The following is a 17,114-nucleotide window of genomic DNA, read 5'->3' on the forward strand; positions in this document are numbered from 1 at the left end:
CGTGAACCGATTTGAATAACTCTACGAGGCAAGAAAAATAAAACACAGCCATTTGTTTTTTTTTTTTTTATCTTCTTTTCGTTATTTCACTCATTCCGAAACGTTTATTTTAATTTCGAATCCGTTTCCGGTACGGTTTCAGGATTAGAAAACATTTTCACAAAACGTCACCGTGGAGAGAAATTTGTCAAGATTTCACACGCACAGTTCCAGTTTGGGAATCGAACGCTTTTCTACGCCTCTATTTATTCATGCGCGTGTAAGGATACAAGATACAACCTCTGCAGCTGCGGTTAATAATAACGAACATCATGCAACTGACTGTTAAAAAAATGTTACACTCAAGCACGCGAACAATTAATTATTAACAAGTTAATCGGTAAAGGAGAAGAGAAAAACGAATGAAATAAGAAAGTAAAAATCGAAGAGAGCGGGAAAGAAATTTAAAAAAATTATCCAACGCCAATTAGCGGTACAACAAACACATCTTTGAGCTGATCGTTTATTTTTTATTTCCTGTCATTAGATACTCTTATACATTTTTCTCTAGCGTTGACGAAAAACCGTGTAAAAAAAAATTATTTTACCGTCGTGACGTTTTTTTTTTTTTTTTTTTCTTTTACGTATCGTGCAAGTTCTTTATATTTTTTAATCTCTTGTTTTTCGGCGAGGACACGTCTGTTCAACGGTAAAATACATAATAGCTCTTGCACCGAGCTACGCGTGTAACAGACAACTTTATACGCATCTATATTCAAAAAGGCAGGTGAGTATGATCAGTAAAAAAATTTATAGCGAGGTCGTATATGTACATATAGTAATGGTAGGGGTTATAAAAGACATACAGATACTGTTGTGAGAGGAGCTCAGTAACACCGCGCAAGCCAAACTGTACGTACACCCATCATTCAAATCGGGGTGCAGGGATTAATAATAGTCGCAATTTTTATCGATGGTATTTAGTCATCGATCGATCGGTGCGACGACCGAATCAACAATCTGATTCAGTGATTGAAACAACCCTACGTAAATATATTGACTGAAAATAATTAATCGCGCATAATTATTAAGATAGTGTGAGAGGTACGGTGCAAGTGTGTGAAATTTTTACGGGCATTCGCATCGATCGCACAGAAGAGAGTTCAGGTAGGACGTTTTTGTTATTTTTTTAATTACATGCATTTTTCATCGGTGAAAGGGATTTCCGTACAGTTATTGCAAAGGCTTACTTGTGGTACGGTTGTTTTCAAAATTCTGTAGAAGAATCGTAAGACTGGGAATGCCGGAGAGTTGTGGAATTTTAGCGAAAGGTGATAATTGCTGAAATTTCATTTTTCTTCTCAGAGTTTTGGAAATTCCTGAATTTTGATTGTTTCGAATTTGAATAATTTTTATTGATGTTCGTGTGTAAGTAGACTCATCCGCAACAGAGTGACAGTTATGCGTGAAATTTAAGTGACGAAAGTCTGCGTCGTTTCAATTTTTCCAACCGTAGTCGAAGAAATTGAATTAATGGCGGAACAAAACTTGACGATGATTATTCATTACTTCCGTATTCTACTTATGTCAATTTTACATAATTTTCTATATAAAAATAGTTTCAGCTTTCTAAAAAATTCTTAATTGGATTTTTGACTTGTTCAAATGTGTATTAGAGAAAAAAATTCTGGGCCTCGGGGTGTTCCTGCCATTCCAAGATCACATTATGGGTGATTGATAATTCAATCGAGTTCTAAATCGGTTTAAACTTAGTCGAAGAGGATTCGGACGGGAAATCGCTTAATTCCAACTCTGCGTCTACTGTTTGAACATCGTTCACAGTGTCATTTTAGATAACAACCAGCTACGAAAACTTTCGATTCAAGCGCTGTTTCGAAGATATATTTTTTGTACCTAAATCAGATTTTAACCATCACTTTATAATAATAAGTAACAAACATTTCGATAATAATTGCTCGGAGCCAAAAACACTGGAAACATTTTCTTTCCTTCGTCGCGTTAAAAACTCTCAATTTGTTTGTGAATCTTTATACCGGACGATCGGAAAAATTGTGTGAAATGTAAGGAAAAACATATCACGTGCTAATTCTTCATACAATTTCGAAGTAAAAAATGAAACAAGTGCAAAATGACAATAAATCTATATATTTTTATTTACCGTCTGAAATTTCTTGATCATTTTCTCTTTTCACTCCGAAATAATATCAGAGCAGTGACTCTAAGAATCAAAGATAACACAAAATGAATAGCGATAAATTTGGAGGAAAAATAATTGGACTAAAAGCAGCCTGTAAGAATTTCAAAATCTATAAATAAAAATCACACATTGTATTCTGAGGCAGTGTATTATACCTACAACGTAGCGAGTTGTCGCATAAAAAATTGGCTCAGTTAACGAACCGTGTGAAACAAATGTTGAAGAAAAAAAACGGCGATACAGGAATGAAAAAATTGAATAAAGCGGAAAAAATTAACTTTTTTTATTTTTCATTTATTTTATTTCTTACTTTCATGCGGTAAATGGGGGAGATACGAATACGCATACACAGACAATTATATCACACGACTCGACTGTTTACTAAATTTAACCGAGAACACAATGGCAACAATACACGAAACGAGGCGGGAACCGACGCTGCGAACTGCTGTTAGCGTAATTGAAACTCACGTTATTACTTAATGGCGGATTCCGGTCGGGGTTGGTATGCGTGTTATACCTGTGTTTTACCCATTGAGCGCGCGGCGCTAAGTCGCGAGTCAGCCAGCACCTTATTAACTCTCCATTTATAAGTCGCGGTAATTAATTTCATTAGACAGAATCCGGGGTGATTACAAACAGATTTTCATCCACTTTAATTCACGTCTATTTTGTAAGATTTTCCGCACCGTCTAACCCTTATTCTCACCGCGATACTGATACCGAGAGAAAACGATGAAACTTATCGGTCTGGGTGACCGACCGCGCATGCGCAAAACAGTTGAATTCTATTGGTCGACGTGATCGTAGCGCGACAATATCTTCGTCTGTCGGGCAGGGCAGCCAACTTAAGTGAAACGGGGCGTGAGATGTCCAAACTCACGCGCGTCACGTGACTACTTGAAATTAATTTGTTACGATGACTCGTAGCAGTGATGAGTCATCAGTCAGTTGACAGTAAAAGTCGGCCAAGCCTTCTCGAATCGATACAAGTATTTGAGATGTGTTAAATATGAAAAAAATTTGCCTTACCAACATAACCTCCATAAGTTGCATTAAACAGTCGAAGCTCAGGATGTCCTCTAAGTTTCACCGTTTCTTATCGGTATGTTTACCGATTAATTCGATTTCAAACAATAAGATTTTTCACTTTTTTCTTTGTAATCGTAATGTTTTATGCATTTACATCATCTGCCTAATTACCTTCCTTCATTTTAAAACTAACCGTTATTTCAGTTTAGGAGTTGAATAATATTCAGAAGTAAAAAACACGGAACGCAATTATATGCATGCACGGTAGGGACAAGTAGCAGGCAAACGTTGCTTGCATTTAAAAAATGAATTACAGTTATATTTCCTCGGGGTCTCGAGTTACACTGGAATCGTTATACGATCGGAGGGTATTTAGGTATTTCTGAAAACATTTACAACGTTCAGGCTACATCCGCTCGATTTTATCGAAGGTAAAATTTGTAGCAATTAATCAGATCTACGTATCTAATTATAGTTAACATTTATTCATTGACAGTCGTTTCAAAATTATTAATTTATCTTATTTTTCGTCAATTTCTCAACGATGTTACGTATACGTGATCGATGAACATACACGCATGTTTATGCATGTTTCAGCAATTTCTCCCAGTGAAAGTTTTTGAGCAAAGCGAAACATAAAAAAAAAAAAAAAACAAGAAGAGAATCCCGATAAATTATCAAAGATCAGGAAAGTTAACAGCTTCGCATAAGCAAATTATGTGCCAGATCGCAGTGAATTACAGTCTGAATTTCGAATCAAAATTTGGATTTATGGCATCGCCGAGAAAGGTCGAGCCATTTTTGTTTATAGTGGAAGTTGTAATCCTCACCGTTACATATGTACTACCGATGTTGATGAAAAACATAAACAAACATTCACGTCAACTCCTCTTGTAGTCAGAAATCGAATGAGAAGCACTAACCGGCTTTGCTTCAGTTTCACTCCACAGTTTTCGCGGAGCGGCAAGTTGTTGTGAAATATTGAGTGTATTCTGGTTTCCTTGCGGGTTTGGGATACCAGGATATTTTCCGGACAATAGCTACACACGTAACCGTGAGACAGACATGCCGCCTTGTTCTCAAGTTCATTAGTTTCGTTACTAATTGTTAATTGGACTCTTTGTTGCGTTCTCCTAAGCATAACATGTACAACGCCTATAACTATGATGCAGCATTGACGCCCGGAACCAGGAACGTAATCGCCTAGTGAAAGGTTTCCAAAATATACCGTAAGTAAAGTTTTTTCCACGTCGAGAATTTTGATGCAAAAGAATTTCTCAGAATTTTTATTACGTTACAAATTGATTTATAATTTGGAAAACTCATATCGTTTGGATAATTACGTACTTGACCAGCTGTGATTCAACGTATTATATGCCTACAAGTAAATTAGAATGTAGAAATTGCCGGGCCCTTTTTTCCATACGCATATACGTATACCCTTTCGCTTTCTTCGTTGCATCACATCTTTATCAACTCTAGGTACAAACATTGATTACCTACAAACACGACAATCGCAATCGATTTCATGCGAGGAAATAAAATTGCGTAAAATTATTGCATATTATCTCCAGGTTGCGCCTGATTCGGCGATAGAGAAACGAATTTGTGTAATATCTGATGAAATTTTTTGAGGATAGCGTGACTCCCGAACACGAGATATATTAATCGGTAAAAAAAATGAATTTCTAATGTCGCAATTGAAGTTTCTGCGCGATCGTTAACGATTACCCTTTCGATAATGTAGCCAATAATAAATTACCGCGTTGCATGTGAGTAATTGTTATTACACGCGAAAGTGTGTATAGTCATTTTTTATTGTTTGTTTCGTACATCTTGTAACGATAGAATGCTCGTTAAGAAGATGAAGCTTGCAGTAAATTTTTATTGTCGAACCCACGTGACTGTTTGCAAACATCAGAACGAAAGAAAGTTGCGTTAATTATTTTTTTTACGATCATTCGTAAGCCCGCCTTTAGCCCCCAAATTTTGCAATTTTTTCCCGTCGCAAATTGCTGCGCGTGATTGTATAAGCGGCGTAAAAGTTTTTATCTTTATTTATTTATATGCATTTTAGCGATTGTCGTGACTGTTAACGTTATCCACTGTCGTCAAACGTAAGACTACAATATTATAATACAGGCGTCGCGTGACAGTGACGCGAAACCTGAGAATCTATTGTAATCGAATGATCTATAAGTACACACTGGTAAGTGCATCGTCATAACATCCGATTTGCTGTAGGCATAATCGCGCAGTGCAGTGCAGCAAAACCCCCATAGGATAAATTACATGTAAGTAATTACTTACTCAGAAACCTCAAGTAGGGAAATTTTCAAATTTTGATTACAATTTTTTCTGGTTTTGGATGAATTTTTTTGTCACTCATCAGTTTCGGAAATGACAACGAGTTATAATGAGAAAAATTTTATTTGTTATAGTAACTAGAAAAATTCTGCAAAACAGGTACTGACAAAAAAAAGCTGTTTGAATATTGTTGGAATTACGAAAAACGAGGTACGCGTAACCATTTTGCGCTATTGTCGATTCTTTTTTGATGATTGCAACGCAAAATCAGTTTATTCGGTTTACTCTACTTTTTTAGTCAAACAAGGCTTTAACGTCAATTTATTGTTGCACGAGCATTAAATTTTCGCAACAGTCACAAGAAAATATAGTAACAGTGGTCGTAATGAGAAAGAATAGTAAGAGATACTCGACTTTCTGGTAACAGCTAGAAAACTAATTTTCATTTTGTACCTAGAAATGTATATTTTTCGATCGTCGTAAAAAATGAAAATAGTTTAACTAAAAATTTCCTTCAGTGTACGGTAAATGGCTAAAGCTTTTAAATAAATCTCGTCACATGCAATACGGAAACTGATGTATCATATTTTTTTTTCGTTTCCCAACTTGTTTGACGACTAATGATTCAAATTGCCCTTCCCAACAAGTCTTGCTGCGAAATGACGTACGTCAGTATTTTTTGTTCTCACTAGCAGAGATGATTGTAATTTTTTCTGTTTTTCCATTCTACGTTTCTGTAACGTCCGATTACTATTGCAGCCATCATTTAATATCTACAATCACACCGTGAGTTTTCTACGAAATTTCCCGCTCGACGCCAGGAAACACGCAACCAAACATTTATAACAATACAAATATGACATCGGTTGCCTATCTGCTGGCGTGGACTGGCCAGTTTCACAGAATACTGACGTAACGTCTAACATAATTATATAAATTCCTTAAGACGCCCGGGTTGAAGAACAATGATGAGTAAGAATGACAAAAAAATGGCAAACATTTTTCTTAATCATCAGAGATCAGAGCTGAAAGTAACGGAACCGATCGCTCTGTCTTTAGCTACCTCTGCCTATCCCCTTCCATTAAGCGATCTCCGATAAAAAATGATATGTGACACGGGTAAAAAGAGGACAAAATTTCTTAGCATATCGTACAGGGGACAGAGAGTTACTTAAGTGTGTGCGTGTAATGAAAGGAGGAGACGGAGGTGAAGCGCGTGGTGAACGATGATCATTTGCATTATGATACGTGTTTGCGATCCGAGCCGTCTGCCCGCAAGGTGTCGATATCACGGGCGCGTCGAAGATCGGTATGCCCATAGAGTCTAGACCCACGCCCGTTATGTAGGAACAATTGCATGCAAAGAAAGTTCATTCAAAGTCCCCAGAGTTGCCGAAGCTGAGGGAGCTTCTAGCTGGTGAGGCGCTCTGGAACTCGGCACGAACGCACGATAAAAACTGGGGCAGATCATGATCTGGTGCTCAAAGATGCTCTTACGAATGCCAATTGTCGAGCGTCGATGATCGCTCGTGTTCTTCCTATTTTTTTTTTTTTTTTCCTTCACTTCTCCCTCTTCCGAAGCTATCGGGTACAAAATTACGCACGCGTTACGCCGTTGGAATTGAATTAAACTCAATTTTACGTTTTTCAGACGTCAATTTAACACATTCGGTAGATCTGAATTGAAGAAGCAAATTTTCAGTCGTACGAGGTTTCAAAGATCCTTTGTTAAGAATGTACCGGCTAATTCTCGACCAAAAGTGAGTCTCGTCGACGATACTGAATACTTTATGATAAGATAAGAATCGGAAAAAAATCAAGCACGATAAAGAGGGTAAGAAAATTAAATTTGAATAATAGTAATAATGACCGAAAGTTATCAATAAATTGTTTAACAAATTTCTACGGAATTTTTTCTTGTGTAAAATGAATTCGTTGATTTTTATGAATACATGTAAATTTTTATAGAATTCTCTTATTCTTTTGAAATATCCATTTTCGAAAATTTGTTGAGGCTGTATTTAGGATACTATTCGTTCAAAGCCCCGGAAATTTCTTAATTTTATGTACAACGTTTTTACGAAAACGTATCCAAAATTCACGATCTTTCCGCCATTTATCAAAATTTAAAATTCCTGAAAACGGAAATTTCAAAATAACGAGAAAATTCATTAAACCTTCATGTGTAATCAGAAAAATTCTCTGCAAATTTGTTAAACAACGTTTTAATGGAGCAATTTATTCATAACTTTCGGGCATTATTATTATTGACATTAAATTTTCTTATCATCTTTATTGCGGTTGATTTTTTTCCGATTCTTATCTTACCATGAAGTATTCAATATCGTCGACGAGACTAAATTTCGGTTGAGGATGTATATCCAGTACATCCTTAAAAGGGATTCACTTTGCAGTAAGATCGATGATTTTCAACTATTACAATATCAGTTTATTTCGAGGTTAGGCGATATCTAAATGTTCACACCTCTATTTACGAATATATTTCAGCTAGGTTGTACGTAGGTATTTCTTGCGCGAAGATGTAGCTCCTGTCCAAATTTGAAGGGATTTGAAAAAAATTTCACAGAGATATAACCGGAAGTGCTTCTAAATATGGGATAATCCAATATCGTTCTGTAAGTCACTAAATCGTTTTCAAAACTTGCGAGAATAAATTTCTATTGAAATATTTACTTCAATTTGTACTTCAAATACACCTGTATCATAAAATTGTCAAAAAAAAAAGGGATCAGGCAAAACAATAACAGATAACAAAGGATACGGAAGCATGAGAGCGATGATAATGAGGTAGGCGTATTAATAACGGATGGGAGATAGAGAAAAAGTATTGAGAGGGGAAGAAATAAATTGAGAGACAAACGCGAACGTGGAGATACCTATAAGCGAGTAGTGGACGACTTTCGTGGGAACATAGTACCGACATAACGGTCCCTCCCCGCGGTCCCAGCGCAGCAGCAGCAACAGCAGCAATCCGAGTTGCCAGGCGAACCCGCAGCTCGGTTCTCGGCTAATTCTTAGCTCGGCTCTGTCTCTGCCCTTCGCTGAAGGTATTTTCATCGGTCCCCGACACCAGACAGTCGCACATGCCCCTCAATTCCTCGGGGCCTTGGGGCCTTGGGCCCCGCGAGTCCCCGACGTCGACGCGCCGGAGAAAATCCCATTCATATTTATACCGCGAGGAGGAATAACGTGCGGGAAGAACGAACGAACGAAAGAACAAAGTTTGTTTAGGTCAGGCCACCGGGCTTCGCGACGCGTCGCTAATCGGCTCGTGTCAGGTCAATCGGCCACCGAGACGCGATCCAGCGTCCGGGGGCCTCAGCCGATCTTTGCCGAGGGGACCGATCTTGAAAGGAGAGGTCGTGCGATAGAACCGACCGATTTTAACGAAAATTTTTGCTGCCTACTCTTAGGCATGAATAAAGACACCTGTGTCTCGGCGTTTTACTCAATGGGTATTTAATTGCGGGGAAAAAAAAATGTCGAAAACCTGTTTTTTTCACCGGACAGATACAAACTGAATTCCTAACGACCGAATGGCCTGTCGTTTGCTGAAATTGAGAGCGTACGCGCTACGATTCGAGAGAGGTTGTTGCCAGGGCGACCAACCGTCAGAAATGTAAGTTCAAAAATTTTGACAGTCGTCCCTAGCAGTTGTGCTCAACACCATTGTTTAGAATTAACTGTCTATATGTAATTTATACGTACACATGCGTAGTGTTATAAAAAATTCGAAATCGAGAACAGTTGTTGGTCCGTTTGAAAGAATAGGGAGGATACGGATTGTAATATGGTGTAATTGTCTTCTGAATTTGAAGCAATTACGTTTCTATAGCGATGTGGAAAATCAGTGACAATTCGGGCGTTCGAAATACGAGTTTAGCGGAAGCTTCAATTCGATTCCAAACAGTTTCAATTTCATCTTGAAAACATGGAAATCTTGGAAGTAAGTCGGTTAAAAAAGTATCGTTAAAATACACATCATAATCATGTGATTATAAAGATTTCCTCTTATACTGATTTAGGAACCCTGAAAACTGATAGCAGACTAAAAATCGTTTTTGAGACCTTACGATAACATGTGTCTGTTATTTGTTGAAAAATGGCAGTTTGATCCTGTTCGTACAATCACACAGGCTATCGTATGAAAAATTTTTGAGCCTTGTTTCCAATCCAATGACTATTATTATTTATTTCCCGTATCTTGAACTCCGGAGTGTCCGCATTTTCCTTCCATCACATCTGGTCTTTCTACAAAATTAAAAAAATTTCTGGGGTATGTTTTTTAAATAAAATCAATTTAATTAGTTAAAAATATACTTATTCAAGCATTTACAAAGAAAACATCAATGACAATTATTACATTTCGATTTTTCTTAGTGATATCTTTCGCATTTTTCCATAAAATTCTTATTGATTTTATCTGGAACATCTCGTTTTAATGACCAACAGTAATCAGCCATCGTATTTACATTCCATCGACCTTGTTATCTTGTTCCCATCGTTCTGGTGTCTTGGAATCGTTCTCCTTGTTCTTCATTAAAATCACCAAGACTTTCAGAAAAAAATCTCTCTTCGGATGTGAATCTAAGAATCTAAGTCAAGTTTTATACACATTCCGCGTCCTAATTTTTAATATTTATCTAACAACGTCGTCGTCAAATTTTTTTCACCCAAAAAATTATGTGCAACATTTTTGAACGCAAGCCAAGCTTCTAATTAAGAAATAATTATTGGTAGTACATAGCAAAATGTAGCGGTAACTGAAAATTACCACTATATTGACTTTATTGAAAACCTGATGTGATACGATAAAACGAGTAGTGAATTCGTAATCAGTCACCGAATTAGTGAGAAAAGTTAACAACATTTCAGCAAATAAAAATCTTGACGGTCTGTGTTATCGTCAAATACAGGTTATCAATAATCTAATTTAAGTTTCGGCGAGCTTCATAAGCCTCACGCATAACGCCGAATTTTTGCATTATATTCTCGAAACTTCAATTAGGCAGAAAATTGTTGAAATGAAACTGATTTTTCAATAGATGGTACGAAAACGGTATTGAGTAAGAAAAAAAATAATACATTATAGGTGGTTAAGATCGACGGACAGTCACTTGCATGCTTTTTATTTCATTTTACTTCTAAAATCTAGACTAAAAAACTAAAATCATGGTCGATAAAATTCGATTCACTTCGTCTCTGTATCGCCGTAAAAACATCGGCAGTTCACGCCTCATGAACGCGAAGTTCGAGTTACATTGTTGGCAAATCAGAAAAAGAATCTAATTTACGAAAAAATTGTCGCCTGAAAATCATTTGAATAGCGTTCCATAGATATTAGATAATTAGGTTGACAACGACTATTCCGTATTAATCTATCGAACCGTTGGACTTGAAATATCAGTAGAAGCATTATAACACGATTAAGCTTCTAGACTGACCCGATTTACGATCCCAGTCTCACATTTTTTCGTCAAACTCCAGTCAGCTTACGAGACAAAAACGTCGGTACAGCAAACAAGTTTAAAGCCGTTAATTACAGTTATCTATAATATTGAAATTTTAAGCTAATCGGATTATCGTTTATCCTAGAATCTCACTCGTCGCCTTGTGGAAAATGGATGATTCTAGGCGATGGCAAACATTTCGTATTTTCCGTTTCGGCGTGAAGTGCATAGTCAATTTTTTCCCAAAAAATCGACCACTTTCATAAGCTCGCGAGCACCAACGCGGTTTAAAATATTCTGCAACTGCCGCAACGACATTGGAATTGTAATTTCGTTTTACACACGCGCAATGCATCAGCTGGCCTTCGAGATACCCGTGCAAAGCAATCATACGTGCATCAACAATCTGGGTAAGGTAACGAGTATAAACCGCGGCGGTAGTGAGAATCTAGGGTGTAATTTGTGCCCCGCGTATAATGCCAAAGATTCCAGGAACGAATTACGACCTGATGATCCTGATGCAGGGGCCCCCTTAGAAATGTGCAGGAGCAGACATCTTGAGTGACGTGCGGAAAAGAAAAGAGAATGATAAAAGCAAAGCACCAAGAACAACAAAAATCACACGCGTTCGATACACTTTAATAACGATCAGCGAAGACTGTCCGCGAAAGAAAAAATTCTGCCTTTACTTCTGCCTGCTGCACGCGAGATAAGAGATGATCCCTCCGGGATACGAGAAACACGTTGCACGACACCGTCACGCATTGGTCGGGACCCTGCCGTAACCAGATTTTGCTTCGTCGTTCTTTTAATGGCGTATAAATAGCCTTGGCTAAAATACATAAGCCGCCGATCGAGTCGCGCGAAACTTCCGGGAAAAATTTCAAAAACACTTTAATTGGTTCGCGTCGAAAATTGGAATAAAGAAAGTTTTCCGTACCTCGTTGGAATTTTTTTTTTTCTCCAAATTCGACGCAAAATCTGTTCTACAGTTTTTCAGGTTACCCTAATCTTTTGGTTGACTGTTTTATAATATTTTCAAAAATGTCGTTGATCGTAGATATTTCTAAAATACTCCGTGATTTTCTAACACAATTTCGGGGCTGTGAGTTGCAATACTTTGAGAATCTAGTCAAGTTATTTGAACTAACGAATTAGTTCGATTAAAGCGAAGTAAAAATTTTCAGAATTTTCTGAATGATTAATAGAACTTACCGTAATCATTTGATCAGAAGAATCGAAGAAGCATCGTTAGAAAAAGTTCAAATCATGCAACTTTTTCTAGATTTGCAAAACCGCCAGAGGAGTCAAAAATAAAGAGGAAGGAATTAAAAATTGAATTTCAAGATAAAAAATGACACTTTATGAAAATATAGATACCCATTTCTAAAATAATATATTGTATAAGAATTAAAGGAGACAAACTCGGTCTTTTCGAATCGAGCGTAAGTTTGCAAAATGAGTCGTAGGTGAGCCGAAAACGAATATCACAAACACGCGAAGCGAAAAGACCGTTGCCTCGATGTTGCACACGATTCTTTGCGTAACAAAAGTATGTTGCGCGTTTTTTCACGGAGCATGAAATCGAGGTTAGGGTTTCGTAATATCACATTTGTTCGCGAACGCGCATGCGCGCAGTACAGAAAATACAACTTTTAACTCCTCATAGTTGAAAGTGGTCTTTTCCGTACTCCGCGCATGCGCATTCGCAGACTCGCTCTACCGTCATAGATACGGATAGTTTGCGCATGAAAAACCGCGTAAAACATGCCCGCGTTATATAAAAACGTATTTCACAATCGCGAAGAGAAATTTACGGATGATAAATTCACCACAGGAATGCCTTGCAAAATGGTCTAGGTATGGGAATCCATCCCACATCGTCGTTTCCACGTACCCTGAGCACGCCTGGAGCAAGCGGCATTTATTTTCCTCCAGGTCTCGATAGCTATGCGGGTCGCGTATCCCACCGACCTATTCGATGGAATAAAATTACCTCTTCAGGGTCTGGGTGACCGGGTCAGAAGCTGTTCGCGATTGGCAATACTCGCCGCGTGCTAAGAGGCGTCGAGAAATGCGCTGCAAGGAGAAGGAGTCGGATGCATTTTCGAGCCGATCCACGACGCGGTTTCCACGGACGCTCGTCTAACGCGCGGTTAAGGATTCGCGGGACGTACAGTCGGGTCGAAAAACTGGTTGAAGCAAAAACGCGACGAAACAAAGGCTCGGAAAGCTGCTCACTTAATGCTAGTTACGTGTAACTGAAAAGGTCTTCCTGACGTAGATGAGAATTTTTTAATTCCAGATTTCGAACATGAGCACCTCGTCACGTTGAGAATATCAAATAAATTTATAGCATTGTTCTGTCATTGTTTTACCAAAAAACATCCGCATCGATTTTTCGATTCTCATTAAAATTAGCCTGTTTTATTCGTCGATAAATTCTTCTTTTATTTCAGGTAACAATAACGTATTTTCTGATTAATCACAGGTTTATCATCTATAAATTACAACCATTGTACGTGTCGGAATTATTCTAACATCCGACGCGTTCGAGATAATAATTTATATCGGAAGATTTTTATTGTATTCATTTGTGAATGAAATATGCTGTTGTTCAATCAAATTCCGACAAGCTGTATAGATTTTTGGGTAAAATATAATTGAATAATGTGATTTCTCTGACGTTGTTAGTGAAAGGTTGTTTTGAGTTGAAATTCAATGTTTAAACTTTTTTCTACTCGTTAAATTATCATATTCGCAGCTTAGGAGTAGCTGTTTAGAATTGTACAAAAATTAGAGATACTGGAATATTAAAAAAAAGCTTAAATATCGATATTTCACTTCACATCACTTCCAAATAATCCAAATTCTAATTAATTCGTTTGATTTCACTCATCGATGGCTCATTTTATTCGGGACATTATTTTCTACGAAGTAACTAGAAGCAGATTTTTTTCAGTAGGCAATTCAATATTGTCCTTTGTCGATTTTAATCAATATCGGTGCAATAAAGTAAAATTGAATATCACCGATGCCAAGGTGAAAAAAAAAGAATACATCTACGAAGACGTATTAATTTTTTTAACGATTCTGAAGCGGTTTAAAATGAAGCATCGATATAATCTAATCGTAATCCTTTGTTTATAAGTCCAGAATTTTCGATTCTAGTATTTTTAAACACATCTTAGCTGACTGCGGATATAACGATTCGATAAATACTCAATGCACGACTATGTCGTAATGAAATTGACAAGTAGTATCGATTTTTATAGAACCAACCTCGTTAATCCCGACAACTGTGCAGTGTCGCCTGGAAGGAACAGTTAGACGCGTTATGCTCTCGCCACGATCGAGGAGTGCGCAAATATTAGCACAAGCAGGTGAAACGGGGAAATAAATTGGCACAGTACATCGAAGAGTGTGTTGTCCTCCTCTGATCTCCGCTCTCCTCGCATCTCGCACTTCATCTTTCTGCTTCTGTTTGAATAACAAATTGCCGGTTCCTATCCAACCTCCGCAAACGCCAGATTAGGATTCGTACACACGGGTTTGCATGTTGGCACTGTACGCGTTTACAGAACCGCGTTGACTGTAATTTTGCCTAACTGTACAGATATCTCTGGTAAATTAAACCTGCATTCGGACTCTCAGGGTAATAAAATTCTTAGGCATCTGAATATAATCTGCTCGATGACTGGTTCCTGGAATTCTCTTTTCTGATCTATTTTACTTACAGAAATAAAAAGTTCTATACTAATTATTGGTATAGGATACTTGTCAATTACAAGAAGTTATCGTAAGAATCGTACGACGAATGTGTCGTAGAAATCTCATTTACAGCTAACAATAATTTGAATTTGAAACTCGTCGTATAATCGCGGTATAAAAAATCTCTACATGCAATTATGAGAATACCATTTACGAATACTATAAAGTTTAGCAACTTCGATATGAGCTTTCTTGTTAGTCATAATTTTGACTATTCATCAATTATAGGGTGATGTAGGAATACATTTTTTTTTCTCATTTCAACCAAATCTTTACGTTTTCTGGCCTCTGTAATGCTATTCCAAAACACCGCGTTACCCGAAAGATGGCCCAAAAACTTCTCGTAATGAGGTAGAAATTCACGCTATGACGTGCGTGAAAAATTGAATTTTTTTGTTAGGTGATGACAAATGTCGCCAAAAAAAAAAAGATTATTTTTACGGCGTGTTTCAAAACGACTCGTTAACACTAATCGCACTGGGCGTGATTTCGTCTCGAACGAATCACTTGTCCTCGATCTTACACTGCTACTGAGGTTCACTCGTTGTTGTTCAACATCAGATAAGGGCGGGGTTGAAATTCCGAATTTGAAAAGTTTCAAAAGCGCCAAGTTCCGATTTTTTCGGCGGCGAAACTTAAAGTAAAGAAATCAAACTTTGATAAAACATCAGAGTTTCGAATAGTTCCAAAGTTCCGAACAGACAAAATACCGAAAGGGCAAAACTCCGACAAGTCAAAGTTCCGAAAGTGCGAAAATGATAAAATTTAAAAATCTAAAACATCGAAATTCCGAATGATAGAAGATTTTCATTTCTTTTAATTACTGGCTTGGTGAAATTTCGCCACTTTGATCTTTATTAGTTTTCGACTTTCGACATTTTTACGCTCGGAATCCTGGTCATACTGATTTTACACACCCACTCGTTGAGTTAAACTACGCTGCGTGAGCATATGTTTCAACTTTCAGAATTTTACTCTATCGAAAGTTAATTTTTCGGAATTTCGCTCCATCAGAACATGAATTTACGGAATCTTGCAAGTTTGAAAAATTTGATTTCCTTACTTCAAGTTTCTCCAGCAAATAATTCGGAATCGGACGGTTTCGAACCTTTTTTTGTTTTTATAAAATTTGCAACTCCAACCCCGCCCCATCAGATCGATATGTTTTCTTCTGTAACCGAGTGAATTGCAGGAGAGTAAACGCGTGTTTCGCAGGGGCTGAGGAGCTCCTTAACCCGCGATGACGACGCGAGCTCATCGCCGTCACGGATGATCGGGCTGGCATGACATTCCAGATTACGTCTTCGCGGGCGGATGCAAGAGCAATGCCCTAACCGGGTAGTGCCGGCAGACTCTATTCAACCTGCAGACGACTCGGCTTATAACTTTTCCGGTTTTGTACCATCAGGTTTCACGGTTGAATCTTACAGTCCCACCGTTTAATCGTTCCTACGCCATTGAAATGTATAATTACGGATACGCGACACCTGGAACAACACCAAATCATCGTTTATCGGAAACGATGTAAGATCGCAAGTGCCTTCAGAAAGTAATGCATATTTTTTTGCAACAAATTGTTTTCCCCGCAAATTTAAAGAATATCCGTGAGTCATTCGTTTAAAGCACAGCGCAGAAATTGATCGATTCGCGTAAATTTTAAAATATTTATATCGACCAAAGTCAAGGTTGTAATATTTCATCGTAAGATGTTTAATTGGCACAAGAGAGTATGGAAAAGAATTCTACGGTTTCTTCGTATCCTTTTCCTGCTTCTCCGGGAAACAGGAGACTCCTGAATTTTATTTTCACTGCACGAATCTTCCCAGTAAAGGATCGAAGTGCATGAATGCTCCCGATCTTCTTAATCAAGGTGAAGGCGATCGGCGACCGCGAAATGGGAATACCGAGTGCGATCGTTTGCCAGGTGATCGGGAGTCGGTGGTTCTCCTCACGGAGTTAGATCAAGCGTGAACTTCGGTATACCTAGCTGTGAATAATTCAGAAGTGTGAAGGTGGCGTAAATCATTCGGCCAAAGCGGAGCGGTCGCTTTTTGAATTTCAATTAAGGAACGACGTCGTCACCCGCGTCACCATCCGATCGAATCTCACGTATCTAATCGTCCATGCATCTCAACGAATTCACCGTTAAAACGACGACCTTCGAATGCTCTTTGCTCCAAATACTGCAATTGCTGCACTTGTAGAAAAAAAACGCAGTTGGAAATTGAGATGATAAACACAAAATCGTCGATCGTTTCAATCGGAGTTGGTTTACGGCTTTTAAAGGAAACTTAAATTGAGAGGAATAAGGTGACCAGGAAATGTACCTATCATTT

General features: G+C 37.9%; 1 protein-coding gene across 1 annotated transcript in view; it reads left to right on the top strand.

Moving 5' to 3' along the window:
* The first annotated feature begins 899 nt into the window (after positions 1–899).
* LOC124177697 (titin) overlaps positions 900–17,114 on the top strand; it is a 36,431-nt gene continuing 20,216 nt past the window's right edge. Inside the window, exon 1 of the mRNA XM_046560347.1 lies at positions 900–1,146. The gene's annotated coding sequence lies outside the window, so the exon portion shown is untranslated. The remainder of the gene's footprint in view (positions 1,147–17,114) is intronic.

The sequence above is a fragment of the Neodiprion fabricii genome, chromosome 3, assembly GCF_021155785.1.
Source record: "Neodiprion fabricii isolate iyNeoFabr1 chromosome 3, iyNeoFabr1.1, whole genome shotgun sequence".
NCBI lineage: Eukaryota > Metazoa > Arthropoda > Insecta > Hymenoptera > Diprionidae > Neodiprion > Neodiprion fabricii.